Genomic DNA, 19,580 nt, shown 5'->3' with positions numbered 1-19,580 from the left:
GTATTGTTAAAAGAGAGTGTTTGCTATGACCAGTGCATTCTCTTGGCAGAACTCCACTAGCCTTTACCCTGCTTCATTCTGTACTCCAAGGCCAAATTTGCCTGTTACTCCAGGTGTTTCTTGACTTCCTACTTTTACATTCCAGTTCCCTGTAATGAAAAGGACATCTTTTTTAGGTGTTAATTCTATAACGCCTTATAGATCTTCATAGAACCGTTCAACTTCAGCTTCTTCAGCATTACTGGTTGGGACATAGACTTGGATTACTGTGGTATTTAATGGTTTGCCTTGGAAACAAACAGAGATCATTCTGTTGTTTTTGAGACTGCATCCAAGTACTGCATTTCAGACTCTTTTGTTGACTCTGATAGCTACTCCATTTCTTCTAAGGGATTCTTGCCCACAGTAGTAGACATAATAGTCATCTGAATTAAATTCACCCATTCCAGTCCATTTTAGTTCGCTGGTTCCTAAAATGTTGATGTTCACTCTTGCCATCTCCTGTTTGACCACTTCCAATTTGCCTTGATTCATGGACCTACCATTCCAGGTTCCTATGCAATATTGCTCTTTGTACCAGTACCACACTATTTTGATTACTGTAGCCTTATAGTATTGTCTCAAGTCTGAGAGAGTTATACCTCTGGCTTTGTTGTTTTTCCCTGAGGATTGCTTTGGCAATTCTGGATGTTTTATAGTTCCGTATAAATGTTTGGATTATTTGCCCTAGTTCTATGACAAATGTCATGGGTAATTGATAGGGATCACTTTCCTTCTGTAGACTGCTTCAGATAGTACTGCCATTTAAAAAAATTTATGGACTAGAGTTGATTTACAATGTTGTGTTCATTTCAGGTCTACAGCAAAGTGAATCAGCAAAATGAATACGCATACATTTGCTCTTTTTAGATTCTTTTCCCATATAGGCCTTTACAGAGTATTGAGTAGAGTTCCCAGTGCTGTACAGTAATCTCATAGTTGTCAATTTTATATATAGTAGTGTGTATATGTCAACCCCAATCTTCCAGTATACCCCTCCCTCCCTCCCTCCCTGTAGCCATAAGTTCCTTCGCTGAGTCTCTGAGTCTGTTTCTGTTTTGTAGATAAGTTCACCTCTGTCTTTGTTTGATTCCACATATAAATGCTATCATATTTGTCTTTCTTTGACTTACTTCACTTAGTATTACAGTCTCTAGGTCCATCCATGTTGCTGCAAATGGCATTATTTTGTTCTTTTTTATGACTAAGTAACATTCCATTGTATGCTTGTACACCAACCCAGGGGTCAGACCCGGGTCTCCTGCATTGCAGGCAGATTCTTTACCGTCTGAGCCACCAGGAAAGCCCTATTAGGTACCACATATTCTTTAACCATTTCACTCTTGATAATGGTTGGGTTGCTTCCAACCTGGCTATTGGAAATAGTGATGCAGAATATTGGGGTGCATGTATCTCTTTCAACTATCATTTTCATATAGCTAGACGTGGGGTTGCTAGGTCATATGGTGGCTCTGTTTTGATTTTAAGGAACCTCTGTACTATTTTCCATAGTGGCTGTATCAGTATAAATTCCCATCAACAGTGCAAGAGGATTCTCTTTCCCCCACACCCTCTCCAGCAGTTATTATTTATATACTTTGTGATGGTGAACATTCTGACGAGTGTGAGGTGATAACTCATTGTAGATTTGATTTGTATTTCTCTAATAATTAGTATCTTTTTGCCACTGATTGGTTGGTGGGTTTAGTTAGTTTCTTTGCAAATATTTTTTCCCATGGTGAGATTTGTCTTCTTTGTAGTTTCCTTTGGTGTGCCAAAGCTTTTCAGTTTAATTGGGCCCCATTCGTTTATTTTTAATTTTATTTTCATTACTCTAGGAGGTAAGTTTAAAAAGATCTTGCTACAATTTATGTTAGGGGATATTCTGCCTATATATTCTTCTAAGAGTTTTGTACTGCTTGGCCTTGTATTTAGCTCTTTAATGCATTTAGAGTTTATTTTTCTTCATGGTGTTCAGGAGTGTTCTAATGTCATTCTTTTACATGTAGCTGTCCAGTTTTCACAGCACCACTTATTGAAGAGAAAGTCTTCTCTCAATTGGATATTCTTGCCTCCTTTGGCATAGATTAGGTGACCATAGGTGTGTGGGTTTATCTTTGAGCTTTCTATCCAGTTTGACTGATCTATATTTCTGTTTCTGTGCCAGTACCATACTGTCATGATGACTTTGTAGTGTAGTCTGAAGTCAGGGATCCTGATTCCTCCAGCTCTGACTTTCTTTTTCAAGATTGCTTTGGCTACTTGAGGTCTTTTGTGTTTCCATACAAGTTGTAAATTTTTTTTGTTCTAATTTTGTAGGAAAAAAATGGCATTGATAATTTGATAAGAATTGCATTGTATCTGTAAGGAGTAAAAGGACTATACACAGAGGAGAATTTGCCCGATGATGCAAGAGACACAGGAGATACGGGTTTGATCCCTGGGTCAGGAAGATCTCCTGGAGAAGGAAATGGAAACCCACTCCAGTATTCTTGCCCAGAAAGTCCCCTGGATGGAGGAGCCTGGTGGGCTACAGTCTATGGGATCACAGAGAGTTGAATATAACTGAGCACACATGCACACACTGAAACTGTAGATTGCTTTGGGTGGTATAGTCATTTTCACAGTATTGATTCTTCCAGTCCAAGAACATTGTCTATCTCTCCATCTGTTTGTGTCATCTTTAATATCTTTCATCAGTATCTTATAGTTTTCTGCATACAGGTCTTTTGCCTCCTTACATAGGTTTATTCCTAGGTATTTAATTCTTTTTGTTGCAATCATAAATAGGATGGTTCCTTAATTTCTCTTTCTGATCTTTCATTGTTAGAATATAGGAATGCAAGAGATTTCTATGTATTCATTTTGTATCCTGTGACTTTACTAAATTCATTGATTAGCTCTGCTAGTTTTTTGGTGGCATCTTTAGGAGTTCCTGTGTATACTATCATGTCATCTACAAACAATGACAGTTTAACTTTTTTCCAGTTTGGATTCCTTTTATTTCTTTTTCTTCTCTGATGGCCATGGCTAGGATTTCCAACACTGTGTTGAACGATAGTGATGAGAGTGGACATCCTTGTCTGGTAACTGATTTTAGAGGAAATTCTTTCAGTTTTTCACTATGGAGAATGATGTTTGCTGTGGGTTTGTCATATAGTCTATAAAGAAGTAGGTTCTCTCTGTGCCCCTTCTGAAGAGTTTTTATCATAAATGGATATTTAATTTTATCAAATACTTTTTCTCCATGTACTGAGATGGTTATAATGGTCTTTATTCTTCAGTTTGTTAATGTGTATCACATTAATCAATTTCTGTATATTGAAGAATCCTTACTTCCTTAGGATAAATCCCACTGAATCATGGTATGTGATCTCTTTAATGTATTGTTGTATTTGGTTTGCTAGTATTTTGTTGAGGACTTTTGCATCTATGTTCATCAGTGATATTGGCCGGTAATTTTCCTTTTTTGTGATATGTTTGCCTGGTTTTGGTATCAGGGTGATGGTGGCCACATACAATGACTTTGGGAGTATTCCTCCTGCAACTTTTTGGAACAGTTTGAGAAGGACAGATGTTAGGTGTTATCTAAATGTTTGCTAGAACTCACTTCTGGTTCAAGTCCATTTGGTCTTGGACGTTTGCTTCTTAAAAGATTTTTAATGACAGTTTCAGATTCATTACTTCTGATTGGTTTATTCATAGTTTCTGTTTTGTGGTTCAGTCTTAGAAGATTGTACTTTTCTAAGAATTAGCCCATTTCTACCAGGTTATCCATTTTATTAGCGAATAGTTGCCTATAGTAAGAGAAGGCAATGGCACCCCACTCCAGTATTCTTGCCTGGCAAATCCCATGGACGGAGGAGCCTGGTAGGCTGCCCTCTGTGGGGTCTCACAGAGTCGGACACAGATGAGGCGACTTCACTTTCACTTTTCACTTTCATGCATCGGAGAAGGAAATGGCAACCCACTCCAGTGTTCTTGCCTGGAGAGTCCCAGGGACAGGGGAGCCTGGTGGGCTGCCATCTATGGGGTCTCACAGAGTCGGACACGACTGAAGCAACTTAGCAGCAGCAGCAGCAGCAGCAGTAGTCTCTTATGATCCTTTAAATTTTTGTGGTCAGTTGTAACTTCTGGTTTTCAATTTTAATTTTACTGAATTGAGTCCTCTCCCTGTTTCATTGTCAATTCCAGCTAAAGGTTTCTCAATTTTGTTTATCTTCTCAAAGAACCAACTTTTAGTTTCTTTGATATTTGCTGTTCTTCATTTCTGTTTCATTTATTTCTGCTCTGACCTTTACGATTTCTTTTTCTGCAAAGTTTTATGGGGTTTTGCTCCTCTTTAGTTACTGTAGGTATAAGGTTAGGCTGTATTTTTGAGATTTTTCTTGTTTCTTGAGATAGGAATATATTCCTGTAAACTTTCCTTTTAGATACTTTTGCTGAACAACCCTATATGTTTTGGGTTGTCATATTTCCATTGTCATTTGTTTCTGGGTCTTTCTTTATTTCCTCTCTGATTTCTACGGTGATCTCTTGGTTATTTGGTTGATATTGTTTAGCCTCCATGTGTTTGTGCTTTTTACATATTTTTTTTCTCTAATTGATTTCTAATCTCATAGTGCTGTGGTCAAAAAAGATACACGATATGACTTCAGTTTTCTTAAATTTACTGAGGCTTGATTTGTGACTCCAGATGTAATCTATCCAGGAGAATGTTCCATGTGTACTTGAGAAGACAGTATATTCTGCTGCTTTCAGGTGGAATGCCTTATCAGTTCAATTCAGTTTAGTCTCGCAGTCATATCTGACCCTTTGTGACCCCATGGATCGCAGCACACTGGGCTTCCCTGTCCATCACCAACTCCTGAAGTTGTTCAAACTCATGTCCATTGAGCCAGTGATGCCATCCAACCATCTCATCTTCTGTCGTCCCCTTCTCCTCCAGCCTTCAATCTTTCCCAGCATCAGGGTCTTTACAAATGAGTCAGTTCTTCGCATCAGGTGGCATTTAAGCAGGGTGACAATATACAGCCTTGACGTACTCCTTTCCCAATTTCAAACCAGTCTGTTGTTCCATGTCCAGTTCTAACTGTTGCTTCTAGACCTGCATACAGATTTCTCAGGAGGCGGGTCAGGTGGTGTGGCATTCCCATCTCTTTCAGAAATTTCCAGTTTGTTGTGAACCACGTAGTCAGAGGCTTTGGTGTAGTCAATAAAGCAGAAGTAGATGCTTTTCTGGAACTCTCTAGCTTATTTTATGATCCAACGCATGAAGGCAATTTGATCTCTGGTTCCTCTGCCTTTTCTAAATGCAGCTTGAACATCTTGACGTTCTCGGTTCACATACTGTTGAAGCCTAGCTTGGAGAATTTTGAGCATTATTATGCTAGCATGTGAGATGAGTGCAATTAATTGTGCAGTAGTTTAAATGTTTTTTGGCATTGTCTTTCTTTGGGATGGGAGTGAAAACTGACCTTTTCCACTCCTGTGGCCACTGCTGAGTTTTCCAAATTTGCTGGCATAGTGAGTGCAGCACTTTCACACCATCATCTTTTAGGATTTGAAATAGCTCAACTGGAATCCCATCACCTCTACTAGCTTTGTTCATAGTGATGCTTCCTAAGGCCTACTTGACTTTGCATTCTAGGATGTCTGGCTCTAGGTAAGTGATGACACCATCGTGGTTATCTGGGTCCTGAAGATCTTTTTTGTATAGTTCTTCAGTGTATTCTTGCCACCTCTTCTTAATATCTTTTGCTTCTGTTAGGTCCATACCATTTCTGTCCTTTATTGTGCCCATCTTTGCATGAAATGTTCCCTTGGTATATCTAATTTTATTGAAGAGATCTCTAGTCTTTCCCATTCTTTTGTTTTCCTCTATTTCTTTGCATTAATTACTGAGGCAGGTTTTCTTCTCTCTCCTTTCTGTTCTTTGGAACTCTGCATTCAAATGGGTATACCTTTCCTTTTCTCCTATGCCTTTTGCTTCTCTTCTTTTCACAGCTATTTGTAAGGCCTCCTCAGACAACCATTTTGCCTTTTTGCATTTCTTTTTCTTGAGGATGGTTTTGATCACTGCCTTCTGTACAATGTCACAAACCTCTGTCCATAGTTCTTCAGGCACTCTATCAGATCTAGTCGCTTAAATCTATTTCTCACTTCTACTGTATAATCGTATGGGATTTGATTTAGGTCACACCTGAATGGTCTAGTGGTTTTCCCTACTTTCTTCAATTTAAGTCTGAATTTGGCAATAAGGTATTTATGATCTGAGCCACAGTCAACTCCTGGTCTTTTTTTTCTGACTGTATAGAGCTTCTCCATCTTTGCTGTAAAGAAGATCATCAATCTGATTTCAATGTTGTCCATCTGGTGATGTCCATGTGCAGAGTCTTCTCTTGTGTTGTTGGAAGAGGGTGTTTGCTATGAGCATTGCGTTCTCTCTGCAAAACTCTGTTAGTCTTTGCCCTGCTTCAATTTGTACTCCAAGGCCAAACTTGCCTGTTACTCTAGGTATCTCTTGATGTCCTACTTTTGCATTCAAGTCCCCTGTGATGAAAAGGACATCTTTTATTGGTGTTAGTTCTAGAAGGTCTTGTAGGTCTTCATAGAACTGTTCAACTTCAGCTTTTTTGGCGTTAGTGGTTGGGGCATAGACTTGGATTACTGTGATATTTAATGGTTTGTCTTGGAAACGAACAGAGAGCATTCTGTCATTTTTAAGATTGCACCCAGCTACTGCATTTTAGACTCTTTTTTTGAATATGAGGGCTGCTCCATTTCTTCAAAGGGATTCTTGCCCCCAGTAGTGGATATATAATGGTCATCTGAATTAAATTCACCCATTCCTGTCCTTTTTAGTTCACTGATTCCTAAAATGTCAATGTTTACTCTTACCATCTCCTATTTGACCACTTGCAATTTTTCTTGATTCATGAACCTAACATTCCAGGTTCCTATGCAATATTGTTCTTTACAGCATTGGATTTTACTTCCATCACCAGTCACATCCACAACTGGGAGTTGCTTTCACTTTGACTCTGTCTCTTCGTTCTTTCTGGAATTGTTTCTCAAGTCTTCTCCAGTAGCATATTGGGCACCTACTGACCTGGGGAATCCATCTTTCAGCGTCAGTGTCCTATCTTTTTGCCTTTTCATACTGTTTGTGGGGTTCTCAAAGTAAGAATACTGAAGTGGTTAGCCATTCCCTTCCCCAGTGGACCAGGTTTTGTCAGAACTCTCCACTATGACCCAGACGTCTTGGGTGTCCCTACACAGCATGGCTCATAGTTTCATTGAGTTAGACAAAGCTGTGATCCAATGGATTAGTTTGATTAGTTTTCTGTGATTTTTGGTTTTCATTCTTTCTGTCCTCTGATGGATAAGGATAAGAGGCTTATAGAAGCTTCCTGATGGGAGAGACTAACTGTGGGGGAAACTGGGTCTTGTTCTGATGGGCGGGGCCATGCTCAGTAAATTTTTAATCCAATTTTCTGTTGATGGGTGGGGCTGTATTCCCTCCCTCCCTGTTGTTTGACCTGAGAGGAAACTGTGGTGGGGTAATGAAGACAATGGTGACCTTCTTCAAAAGGTCTTGTGCATGCACTGTTTTATTCAGTGCCCCTGACCCTGCAGCAGACCAGTCTCGACCCACGCCTCCACTGGAGACTCCTGGACACTCACAGGGAAGTCTGGGTCAAGCTCTTGTGGGGTCATTGCTCCTTTCTCCTGGGTCCTGGTGTATACAAGGTTTTGTTTGTGCTCTCCAAGAGTCTTTCTTCAGAATGTGTAAGTTTTGTAATCAAATCCCACTGGCCTCCAAAGTCAAATTCCCTGGGGGTTCTCAGTCCCTTTGCCAGATCTCCAGGTTGGGAAATCTTTTGTGGGTCCTAGAGCTTTCTTAACAGTGTGATAAGACTAGGCAAGATGGTGCAGTAGAAGGACGTGCGTGCGTCTTCTCCTGTGAGAACTCCAAAATTGAAACTCCCCTCTGAACAATCAGCAGGAGAATGTTGGAATGCCCTATAGATATCTATTAAGTCAATGTGATCTAATGTGTCATTTAAAGGTTTGTTTCCTTACTAACTGTCTACCTTGATCTGTCCGTTGGTGTGAGTGGAATGTTAAAGTCACCCACTATATTGTGTTTCTGTGGATTTCCCCTTTTATGACAGTTGACTCACTTTTTCATTTTTCTGCCTCAGGTATTCTGCTACTGATTCCTTCTAGTATATGTTTCATTCAAATTGTTGTTCATCTCTGTTCTTTAGATCTTCTTGTTCTTGGTTAAACGTCTCTTGTTTCTTCTCAGTGTGTACCTCCATTCTTTTTCTGATATCTTGAATCATCTTTAGCATCATTGTTGTTCAGTCACTGAGTCATGTCCAGCTCTTCATGACCTAATGGACTGCAGTATGCCAGGCTCCTCTGTCCTCCACCATCTCCCGGAGTTTGTTCAAATTCATGTCCATTGAGTCGGTGATGCTATCTAGACATTTCACTAGTGTCATTACTCTAAATAATTTTTCAGTTAGGTTGCCTATCTCCACTTCATTTTAGGTGTTCTTGTGGGTGTTTATCTTTTTCTTTCATCTGGAACATACTTCTCTTTCATCTAATTTTGTCTAACATTCTGGGTGTGGTCTCCTTTCCTGCAGATTAGAGGATCATAACTCCTCTTGCTTCAGGTGTCTGCCCTTTGCTGGGTCAGGTTGGTCCTGAGGCTTGTGCAGAATTCCTGGAAAGTAGCACTGGTGTCTGCCCACAGATGGGTAGTTGAATCTTGTCCCTGTGGTGGGCAGGGGCTATGTCAAGCCTGTGTTTATAGGTGGCTGTGAGCTCAATTTTCTGTTGATGGGTAGAGCTGTGTTCCCTCCCTGCTATTTACCTGGGGCCAAACTATGGTGGAGGTAACAAGATAATGGTGACCTCCCTCAAAAGATCCCATGCATGTACTGCTACACTCAGTGCCCCCAACCCTGCAGCAGGCCACCGCTGACCCACGCCTCCGCCGGAGACTCCTGGACACCCACAGGCAAGTCCGGGGCAGTCTCCTATGGGGTCACTGCTCCTTTCTTCTGGGTCCTGGTGCACAAGGTTCTGTTGTGCCCTCTGAGAATCTATTTCCCAGTCCTGTGTAAGATCTTTCAGCTCTGTGGTGGGGTTAATGGCAACCTTCTCCAAGAGGGCTTATGCCATACCCAGGTCTGCTGCACCCAGAGCCTCTGTCCCTGTAGCAGATCACTGATGACCTGAACCGCCAGAGGAGATGCTCAAACACAGTTCTGTCTCAGTCTCTGTGGGGTCCCTGGGTCCTGGTGCACACAGTCCTGGTCCAACCAGTCCATCCTAAAGAAGATCAGTCCTGAGTGTTCCTTGGAAGGACTAATATTGAAGCTGAAACTACAGTACTTTGACCACCTGATGCCAAGAGCTGACTCATTGGAAAAGACCCTGATGCTGGGAAATTGAAGGCAGGAGGAGAAGGGGACGACAGAGGATGAGATGGCTGGATGGCATCACTGGCTCAATGGACATGAGTTTGGGTAAACTCCAGGAGTTGGTGATGGACAGGGAGGCCTGGTGTGCTGCAGTCCATGGGGTGGCAAAGAGTTGGACATGACTGAGCAACTGAACTGAACTGTGAGCTCAAGATTGCTTTTGGTACCCTATTTGCTGATGGGTGTGGCTGTGTTCATATCTTGCTTATTGTTTGGCCTAAGGCATTTCAGTGCTGGAGGCTGTTTGGTAGGGCCAAGTCTTGATGCTAAAATTGCATCCTTCAGGAGAGGTCAGGCCTATCATTATTCTCTGGGGCCTTTCCCACCAGTGTCCTTACCCCCTGCCCCACAGTGAGTCACAGCCAATCCCAGACTCCCTCAGAGACCCTCCCAGATTTTTAGGTGGGTCCAACCCTACCTCCTGTGGAGTTACTGCTTTGTGCTGCATTCCAGGGTATTGGAATCCTTGTGTGCATGCCTAAGAGTTGAGAGTTTCTGTTTTCCCCAGTCTTGTGGATCTCCTGCACTAAAGCCCTGCTGGCCTTCAGGGCCAAATTCTTTGAGGATTCCTACTCCTAATGCCAGACCCTCAGGCCAGGGAGCCTGAGGTGAACCTGAGGACTCTTACTCTTATGGGAAGACCTCTGCAATGTAATTATTTTTCAGTTGTGCATCACCCACCTAACGTTATTTGACTGTGTCATGAAAGCACGCCTCCTGTTTTCTCGTTGTGGCTTCTTTGTCTTGAATGTAGGATATCTTTTGTCATAATTTCCAGTCTCTTTTATCAGTGGTTTTCAGCAGTTAGCTGTGGTTTCGGTGTTTCCAGGAGAGGTAGTGAGCTCAAGTCCTACTCTGCTCCTTTGTTTTGTTGTTGTTTTGTTTGTTTCATAGCACAAGAGTATAAACATATTTAATACCACTGAACTGTACCCTTAAAAATGTTCAAGGTGATAAATACTCTTGTTTTATTTGTTTTATCACAGCAAAAAATTAGAAAAAATGAACAAGTATCTGGTATACAAAGAAACATGAATAATTTTCACAAACCTATTATACAGTAAAGATGCAAGATATCAGTAGCACATACCTTAATATTCCAATTATGTAATGATCAAATTAGACAATATGTTGTATTTAAGAAATCTTGTTTTGGTAGGAAAACAAGAAAGAGATGTAAGGAAGTGGTTACTATAACATTCTTGTTCTCTCTCAGGTGGAAAGAGAGTAGTTCAGAAGGGGCATGACAGTATCTTCACGGATGCTGTCTGTGTTGCTTTATTTTTCATCCAGGTGTTTTGCTTGTAGTGGTGATTACTGTATCGGCTTCTAAATTTTGCACCATTTTCTGTATGTGTGTTTGTTCTCAATGGCCTATTGGCAATTCACTATTTACTCTTTTGTAAATTTGTCAGTGTGACGTAATATCACAAAATATGTATACTAGGAGAAGAGATGGCTACTGAGGAAGTTACAGGTGTGAAGTTCACCTAGAATACCACTCATTTTGAGGCCCAAATCAGAAAGATTGTGAATACTGCCTAAGATTCTTATAAATTACAGCCACTTTATGGAGGATTGTAGAGAACCGTATGTCTTCAAATTGCTGGCTACTCTGACCTTTCCTATTCTTGAAATGTATAAAGACGGTTCTGTTTTCTGGAAGAAACTGACTTATTATCTATATTTCTATCTATAGCTATATCTGTTAAATATATCTGAATACCTGCATTTATCAGAGTTGCTTATGTGTTATATTTCACATTAAAACATATTGAAATGTTTGGAGCATCTTGTCTTTTTGGAAATCTTGGAAGTCACTGAAAATATAAAAAAGAAGACCAATTCATAGTCATATGATCTTCTGTACAGGCTTTCTTGTTATATTTTAATTACTTTCCTATATTTATGTAAATGTATATCTTTTTACTTAATAGCTTTATCATTAACTGCATAACCTGAATTTGAAATTAACTGGTAATTATTGCATTTAAACTACCTCTTTATAAAAGACATGAATAATATTGAAACAGTTTGCACATAAAAATGTTAAAGAATGCATTCTTTTTTGTAGCTTCTCATTAGTTTAGTATTTTATAGATAGTAGTGTATATAAGTGAATCTCAATTTCCCAATTCATCCTACTTACCCTTCCCCACTGATACCTATATGTCTGTTTTCTACATCTCTGTACCTCTGTTTCTGCTTTGCAAATAAGATCATCTTTACCATTTTTTCAGACTCTGCTTATAAGCTTTGTTTTCTTCTTTCTGGCATACTTCACTGTGTATGACAGCTTTTAGGTCCATGCACATCTCAGCAGGTGACACAATTTCATTCCTTACAGCTAATATTCCATTGTATATATGTACCAGATCTTTATCCATTCCTCTGTTGAACTATTAAGTAGTTTCCATGTCCTGGCTGTTGAAAATAGTGCTGCAATGAACATTGGGGTACATGTATTCTTTTGAATTATGGTTTTATGTGGGCATATGCCCAGTAATAGGATTGTGGGATCATACAGTAGTTCTATTTTTAATTTAAGAAACCTCCATACAGTTCTCCATAGTGGCTGTATCAATTTAAATTTCCATCTAGCAGTGCAAGAGGATTCACTTTTGTCCACGCCCTCTCCAGCATTTATTTGTAGACCTTTTTGGTTTGTAGATGTTTTTGATGATGGTCATTCTGATCTGTGTTAGGTGATACCTCGTTGTAGTTTTGATTAGCATTTTTCTAATAATTAGTAATGTTGAGCATCTTTTCATGGGCCTTTTGGAATCTTTATGTCTTCTTTGGAGTAATGTCTATTTAGGTCTTCTGCCCATCTTGTGATTGGGTTGTTTGTTGTTTTGATATTGAGCTTCATGAGCTGTTTGTATATTTTGGAGATTATTCCCTTGTCAGTTGCTTCATTTGCAAATAAATAGGAAAAGGAGTATGTCAAGGCTGTATATCGTCACCTTGTTTATTTAACTTCTATGCAGAGTACATCATGAGAAATGCTGGGCTGGAAGAAGCACAAGCTGGAATCAAGATTCCCAGGAGAAATATCAATAACCTCAGATATGCAGATGACACCACCCTTATGGCAGAAAGTAAAGAGGAACTAAAAAGCCTCTTGATGAAAGTGAAAGAGGAGAGTGAAAAAGTTGGCTTAAAGCACAACATTCAGAAAACGAAGATCATGGCATCCGGTCCCATCACTTCATGGGAAATAGATGGGGAAACAGTGGAAACAGTGTCAGACTTTATTTTTCTGGGCTCCAAAATCACTGCAGATGGTGACTGCAGCCATGAAATTAAAAGACGCTTACTCCTTGGAAGAAAAGTTATGACCAACCTAGATAGCATATTCAAAAGCAGAGACATTACTTTGCCAACAAAGGTTCGTCTAGTCAAGGCTTTGGTTTTTCCAGTGGTCATGTATGGATGTGAGAGTTGGACTGTGAAGAAAGCTGAGCACCGAAGAATTGATGCTTTTGAACTGTGGTGTTGGAGAAGACTCTTGAGAGTCCCTTGGACTGCAAGGAGATCCCACCTGTCCATTCTGAAGGAGATCAGCCCTGGGATTTCTTTGGAAGGAATGATGCTAAAGCTGAAACTCCAGTACTTTGGCCACCTCATGAGAACAGTTGACTCATTGGAAAAGACTCTGATGGTGGGAGGGATTGGGGGCAGAAGGAGAAGGGGACGACAGAGGATGAGATGGCTGGATGGCATCACCGACTCGATGGACATGAGTCTGAGTGAACTCCGGGAGTTGGTGATGAACAGGGAGGCCTGGCATGCTGCGATTCATGGGGTCATAAAGAGTCGGACACGACTGAGCGACTGAACTGAACTGATCCTCCTTCTGAGGGTTGTCTTTTTGACTTGCTTATAGTTTCCTTTGCTGTGCAAAAACTTTTCAGCTTAATTAGGTCGCATTTGTTTCTTTTTATGTTTATTTTCATTATTCTAGGAGATGATTCAAAAAAGATCTTGCTGTGATTTATGTCAAAGAGTGTTCTGCATAAGTTTTTCTCTAAGAGTTTTAGAGTGGTCTTACATTTAGGTTTTTAATCCATTTATAGTTTATTTTTCTTCTTAGTGTGAAATTCAGTTCAGATCACTCAGACATGTTTGATTCTTCACAACCCCATGGACTGCAGCACACCAGGCTTCCCTATCCATCACCAACTCCCGGAGCTTACTCAAACTCAAGTCCATCGTCATGCCATCCAACCATCTCGTCTTCTGTCGTCCCCTTCAACTCTGGCCTTCAGTCTTTCCCAGCATCAGGGTCTTTTCAAAGGAGTCAGTTCTTCAGATCAGGTGGCCAAATATTGGAGTTTCAGCATCAGTCCTTTCAGTGAATATTCAGGACTGAATTCCTTTAGGATTGACCGGTTGGATCTCCTTGCAATCCAAGCGACTCTCAAGAGTCTTCTCCAAACCATAGTTCAAAAGAATCAGTTCTTCAGTGCTCAGCTTTCTTTATACTCCAACTGTCACATCCATACATGACTACTGGAAAAACCATAGCTTTGACTAGATGGACCTTTGTTAGCAAAGTAATGTCTCTGCTTTTTAATATGCTGTCTAGGTTGGTCATAGCTTTTCATCCAAGGAGCAAGCGTCTTTTAATTTCATGGCTGCAGTCACCATCTGCAGTGATTTTGGAGCCCCCCCCCCCAAAAAAAAAGTTTGTCACTGTTTCTATTGTTTCCCCATATATTTGCCATGAAGTGATGGGACCAGATGCCATGATCTTAGTTTTCTGAATGTTGAGCTTTAAGCCAACTTTTTCACTTTCCTCTTTCACTTTCATCAAGAGACTCTTTAGTTCTTCTTCACTTTCTGCCATAAGGGTGGTGTCATCTGCATATCTGAGGTTATTGATATTTCTCCTGGCAATCTTGATTCCAGCTTGTGCTTCATCCAGCCCAGCATTTCTGTGATGTACTCTGCATATAAGTTAAATAAGCATGGTGACTGTATACAGCCTTGACATATTCCTTTCCCGATTTGGAACCAGTCTGTTTTTTCCGGTTCTAACTGTTGCTTCTTGACCTGCATACAGATTTCTCAGGAGGCAGGTCAGATGGTCTGGTATTCCCATCTCTTCCAGAATTTTCCACAGTTTGTTGTGATCCATGCAGTCAAAGGCTTTGGTGTAGTCAATAAAGCAGAAGTTGATGTTTTCTGGAACTGTCTTGATTATTGTACGATCCAGTGAATGCTGGCAATTTGATGTCTGGTTCCTCTGCTTTTACTAAATACAGTTTGAACGTCTGAAAGTTTACAATTCACCTACTGTTGAAGCCTGGCTTGGAGAATTTTGAGCATTATTTTGCTAGCGTGTGAGATGAGTGCAATTGTGCAGTAGTTTGAACATTCTTTGGCATTGCCTTTCTTGGGGATTAGAATGAAAACTGACCTTTTCCAGTCCTGTGGCCACTGCTGAGTTTTCCAAAATGCTGGCATATTCAGTGCGGCACTTTCACAGCATTATCTGTCAGGATTTGGAATAGCTCAACTGGAATTCCATCACTTCCACTAGCTTTGTTCATAGTGATGCTTCCTAAGGCCCACCTGACTTCACATTCCAGGATGTCTGGCTCTAGGTGAGTGGTCACACCATCATGGTTATCTGGGTCATAAAGATCTTTTTTGTACAGTTCTTCTGTGTATTCTTGCCACCTCTTCTTAATATCTTCTGCTTCTGTTAGGTCCATACCATTTCTGTCCTTTATTGTGCCCATCTTTGCATGGAATATTCCCTTGGTATCTCTGATTTTCTTGAAGAGATCTCTAGTCTTTCCCATTCTTTTGTTTTCCTCTATTTCTTTGCATTGATCACTGAGGAAGGTTTTCTTCTCTTTCCTTTCTATTCTTTGGAACTCTGCATTCAAATGGGTGTACCTTTCCTTTTCTCCTTTGCCTTTTGCTTCTCTTCTTTTCTCAGCTATTTGTAAGGCCTCCTCAGACAACCATTTTGCCTTTTTGCATTTCTTTTTCTTGGGAATGGTCTTGATCACTGCCTTCTGTACAATGTCACAAACCTCTGTCCATAGTTCTTCAGGCACTCTATCAGATATAATCCCTTGTATCTCTTTGTCACTTCCATTGTATAATCATGGAATTATTTGATTTAGGTCATACCTGAATGGTCTAGTGGTTTTCCCTACTTTCTTCAATTTAAGTCTAAATTTGGCAATAAGGAGTTCATGATCTGAGCCACAGTCAGCTCCTGGTCTTTTTTTTTTTTTTTCTGACTGTATAGAGCTTCTCCATCTTTGCTGCAAAGAATATAATCTGTTTGATTTTGGTGTTGACCATCTGGTGATGTCCATGTGCAGAGTTGTCTCTTGTGTTATTGGAATAGGGTGTTTGCTGTGACCAATGCGTTCTCTTTGCAAAACTCTGTTAGCCTTTGCCCTGCTTTGTTTTGTACTCCAGGGCCAAATTAAGTTAGCGAGTAACACCAAATCATAGTGTTAGGGAGTGTCTTAATGCCATTCTTTTACATGTAGCTGTCCAGTTTTCACAGCACCAGTTATTGTAGAGACTATCTTTACTCCACTGTATATTCTTCCATCCTTTGTCATAAGTTAGATGACCACAGGTGCATGAGTTTCTCTCTGGGCTTTCTGCCCTGTTCCAGTGATTTATATTTCTGATTTTGTACCAGTAGCATACTATCTCAATAACTGTAGCTTTGTAGTATAGTCTGAGGTCAGGGATCCTGATTACTCCAGCTCCATTTTTCTTTCTCAAGATTGCTCTCTCTAGACAAGATCTTTTGTGTTGCCTATCAATTGCAATTCTTTTAATCTTATTCTGTGAAAAATGTCCTTGGTAATTTGATAGGGATTGCACTGAGGCTGTAGATTGCCTTGGATAGTATTGTCATTTTCACAGTATTGATTCTTGCAATCCAAGAACAGGGTCTATCTGTCCATAATTTTGAGTTATCTCTGAAGTCTTTCATCACTATCTTATAGTTTTTGCATACAGATCTTTTGCCTCCTTACATAGGTTTATTCCTAGGTATTTTATTTTTCCACTGCAGTAATATGTGGGATTGATTGTTTAATTTCTCTTTCTGATCTCTCATTGTTGGTGTATGTTAATGCAAGAGATTTCCTCATATTAATAGTTTTAAATCTATCTTGAAGCTTTTTAAAATTTATTTTTAGTTGAAGGGTGATTACTTTACAGTATTGTTGGTTTCTGCCATACATCAACATGAGTCAGCCACAGGTGTACATGTGTCTCCTCCCTCATGTGCTCCCTCCCACCTCCCACACCATTGCAACCCTCTAGGTTGTCACAGAGCTCCAGTTTGAGTAGCCTGAGTCATACAGAAAATTCCCACTGGCTATGTGTTTTACATATGGTAGTGCACCCTGGTGGGCCGCAGCCCATGGGGTCACTAAGAGTGGGACACGACTGAGCAACTTCAGTTTCACTTTCATGCATTGGAGAAGGAAATGGCAATCCACTCCAGTGTTCTTGCCTGGAGAATCCCAGGGACAGGGGAGCCTGGTGGGCTGCCGTCTATGGGTTCGCACAGAGTCGGACACGACTGAAGTGACTCAGCAGCAGCAGCAGTGCATAATGCATAGTTGTGAAGTTTCCATGCTACTTTCTCCATTCATCCCACCCTCTCCTTCTCCCGCCTCCATTTCCATAAGTCTGTTATCTATGTCTCTGTCTCCGTTGCTGCCCTGCAAATAGGTTTATCTGTACCATCTTTCTAGATTCCGTATATATAGGTTAATATACGATACTTGTTATTCTCTTTCTGACTTACTTTAGTCTGTACGATAGACTCTAGGTTCATCCACCTCATTAGCACTGACTCAAATGTGTTCCTTTTATGGCTGAGTAATATTCCATTGTGTATATGTACCACAACTTCTTTATCCATCTGTCAATAGACATCTAGGTTTATTCCATGTTCTAGCTATTGTAACTATTGCTGCAATGAACACTGGGATCAGATCAGATCAGATCAGTCTCTCAGTCGTGTCCGACTCTTTGCGACCCCATGAATCGCAGCATGCCAGGCCTCCCTGTCCATCACCAACTCCCAGAGTTCACCCAGACTCACGTCCATCGAGTCAGTGATGCCATCCAGCCATCTCATCCTCTGTCGTCCCCTTCTCCTCCTGACCCCAATCCCTCCCAGCATCAGAGTCTTTTCCAATGAGTCAACTCTTCGCATGAGGTGGCCAAAGTACTGGAGTTTCAGCTTTAGCATCATTCCTTCCAAAGAAATCCCAGGGCTGATCTCCTTCAGAATGGACTGGTTGGATCTCCTTGCAGTCCAAGGGACTCTCAAGAGTCTTCTCCAACACCACACTTCAAAAGCATCAATTCTTCTGTGAAGAAGGCGCTCAGCCTTCTTCACAGTCCAACTCTCACATCCATACATGACCACAGGAAAAACCATAGCCTTGACTAGATGAACCTTTGTTGGCAAAGTAATGTCTCTGCTTTTGAATCTGCTGTCTAGGTTGGTCATAACTTTCCTTCCAAGGAGTAAGCGTCTTTTAATTTCATGGCTGCAGTCACCATCTTCAGTGATTTTGGAGCCCAGAAAAATAAAGTCTGACACTGTTTCCACTGTTTCCCCATCTATTTCCCATGAAGTGATGGGACCAGATGCCATGATCTTCGTTTTCTGAATGTTGAGCTTTAAGCCAACTTTTTTACTCTCCCCCTTCACTTTCATCAAGAGGCTTTTGAGTTCCTCTTCACTTTCTGCCATAAGGGTGGTGTCATCTGCATATCTGAGGTTATTGATATTTCTCCCGGCAATCTTGATTCCATCTTCTGTTTCTTCCAGTCCAGCGTTTCTCATGATGTACTCTGAATATAAGTTAAATAAACAGGGTGACAATATAGAGCCTTGACGAACTCCTTTACATGTGTCTTTTTCAGTTTCGGTTTCCTTGGGGTATATACCTAGGAGTGCAATTGTTGAGTCATATGTAGTTTTATTCCTACTTTTTAAAGGAATCTCCATACTGTCTTCCATAGTGACTGTATCAATTTACATTCTCACCAACAGTGAAAGAGGGTTCCCTTTTCTCCACACCCTCTCCAGCATTTATTGTTTGTAGATTTTTTGATGATAGCCACTCTAACTGGTGTGAGGTAATATCTCATTGTAGTTTTGCTTTACATTTCTCCATGATGAGAGATGTTGAGCACCTTTTCATGTGTTTATTAGCTATCTGCATGTCTTCTTTCTTTATTCCTAGGTGGCGCAATGGTGAAGTATCAGCCTGCAATGCGGGTGACTTGGGAGATGTGGGTTTGAGCCCTGTGTTGGGAAGATCCCCTGGAGAAGGAAATGACAACCCACTCCAATATTCTTGCCTGGAAAATTCCATGGACAGAGGGGCCTAGCAGGCTATAGTCAATGGGGTCACAAAGAGTTGGACACAACTGAGCATGAGCACACACACATCTTCTTTGGAAAAATGTCAGTTTAGGTCTTTTGCCCACTTTTTGGTTGGGTTGTTTGTTTTTCTAGTATTGAGTTACATGAGCTGCTTATATGTTTTGAAAATTAATCCTGTCATTTGTTTCATTTGCTATTATTTTCTCCCATTCTGAGGTATGTCTTTTCACCTTGTTTATCGTTTCCTTTGCTGTGCAGAAACTTTTAAGTTTAATTAGGTCCCACTTGTTTTATTTATTTTTATTTGCATTACTCTGAGAGGTGGGTCATAAAGGATCTTGCTGTGATTTATGTCGTAGAGTGGTCTGCCTATGTTTTCTTCTAAGAGTTTTATGGTATCTTTCCTTAGATTTAGGTCTTTTAATCCATTTTGAGTTTATCTTTGTGTGTGGTGTTAGGAAGTATTCTAATTTCATTCTTTTATGCAGAGCTGTCCAGTTTTCCCAGCACCACTTACTAAAAAGACTGTCTTTTCCTCATTGTATATTCTTGCCTCCTTTGTCAAGAATATACCCATATTTCTTGCATGGGTTTATCTCTGGGCTTGCTGTCTTGTTCCACTGATCTATATTTCT

The sequence above is a fragment of the Bos indicus genome, chromosome 28 (genome assembly GCF_029378745.1).
Source record: "Bos indicus isolate NIAB-ARS_2022 breed Sahiwal x Tharparkar chromosome 28, NIAB-ARS_B.indTharparkar_mat_pri_1.0, whole genome shotgun sequence".
Lineage (NCBI taxonomy): Eukaryota > Metazoa > Chordata > Mammalia > Artiodactyla > Bovidae > Bos > Bos indicus.
Note: the sequence above shows the minus strand (reverse complement) of the source record.